We start from the raw sequence: 1,881 nt of genomic DNA on the forward strand, positions 1-1,881 counted from the left end.
GAGGTGGAGGAGGTGTAGGAGAAGGAGGAGGAGGAGGAGAAGGAGGAGAAGGAGGTGGAGGAGGAGAAGGAGGAGAAGGAGACCAGGAGTCATCAGAATTCATTCATTCATCTTCCTGACCGCTCCTTCCCTTTCGGGGTCGCGGGGGTGCTGGAGCCTATCCCGGCTGCTGACGGGCGAAGGCGGGGTTCACCTGGACAGGTCACCAGTCTGTCTCAGAGTCATCAGAATGTGGACCAGAAGCGGATCCAAACATTCATCCGTTGATTCATTCGTACTTTTCGTCACTAACAGATATTTATTATTCAATTAAACTCAAAGACGTTTCATTGCTAAAGATTTTCAAAATAATACGATTTCACAAACGTATTCCTCAAGATTTTATTGTTTGGGGCAGGCGGATCAGAGCCGAGCTGACCACACCTCCAGGACCAGCACGCTCATGTTCTCCAAGTGTTGGTTCAGTTCATCCGTGGATTCAGTCAGAAACTGATCAGCTGATGAATCCTCATCAGTCTGTCTGAACAGAATCATTTTGTTGAAGAAGAAACTCAGAAAAGATTCTGGTGGACAGAAACTGGATTCTTTGAATCGACAGGATGAACCTGGTGTCAGCGGTGATGTACCGTCACTCCAGCTGATTAAGAAGAAGTGTTTTCAGACTTCCACGTCTACAGGAAGTGTTATTGTTATGAAGGAAGCTGCGACTGTTTCCTCCAGCAACGAAGATGAAACGTTTTCTGTCGTAACGTCTGCAGTTTACAAGTGAATAACGCTGACAGTTTATTGACCTAAAAGGTTTACGTCTCCGTTTCTGAAGCGCGTCGGTGAAGAACTCCTGTCATGGAAATCAGCTTTAATTGGTTTCATTAATCAAAAACAGTCGGCAGCAGAAAACTTTTCTGTTTCTAAGCCAGACAAAAAAATAAAAAACCAAAAACATGAAAAAGTAAAGACTGATCTGAAGATGCTGCCCCCCCATGAGGTGGTTGAGGCCTTTAGCAGCAGCTTCACGATGGAGACACAACACTCACTGATGTGATTCTGAGTGTGGACTCACACAGATCCACTGATTGGTTTCTCTGAAGCTGCTGGAGGTTTAAACACTGAACTTTCTCTGGACCTCAGCTCTAGTTTGGCGTGTGATCCGGATAGAACCAGATCACTCATGTGTCCCATGAAGTTCTTTTTCATGTGGCGCCCTTTTGTCAGAGATATAGCATTAACTCTGGAGAAGCAACCGTCATCAGATATGATTGGCTGAAGCGTCACGTCTTTTTACACTCAGACTAGTGAACGACTGAGGACCTGAAGGAGAACTCGTCTGTAAAGAACAACAGTGAGGGTCCTGATGAAAGTACGGGGCGTCTCTCTCAGGAATCTGAACGGTTATATTCATGAATATATCTGAAAATAAAGGCAGAATCTGGATGGAGGCCGTTCTGTCCGTGGACCACGCCTCCGGCTCATCTTGTCTGTGGACCCCGCCTCCGTCTCGTCCTGTCTGTGGACCACGCCTTTGGCTCGTCCTGCCCGTGGGCTACGCCTCTGGCTCGTCTTGTCCGTGGACCACGCCTCCATCTCATCCTGTCCGTGGACCACGCCTCCGGCTCATCTTGTCTGTGGACCACGCCTTTGGCTCGTCTTGTCCGTGGACCACGCCTCTGTCTCATCTTGTCTGTGGACCACGCCTTTGGCTCGTCTTGTCCGTGGACCACGCCTCTGTCTCATCTTGTCTGTGGACCACGCCTTTGGCTCGTCCTGTCGGTGAACCACGCCTCTGGCTCGTCTTGTCTGTGGACCACGCCTTTGGCTCGTCCTGTCCGTGGACCACGCCTCCGGCTCATCTTGTCTATGGACCACACCTCCGTCTCGTCCTGT

Source organism: Oryzias melastigma, linkage group LG11 (genome assembly GCF_002922805.2).
Source record: "Oryzias melastigma strain HK-1 linkage group LG11, ASM292280v2, whole genome shotgun sequence".
Lineage (NCBI taxonomy): Eukaryota > Metazoa > Chordata > Actinopteri > Beloniformes > Adrianichthyidae > Oryzias > Oryzias melastigma.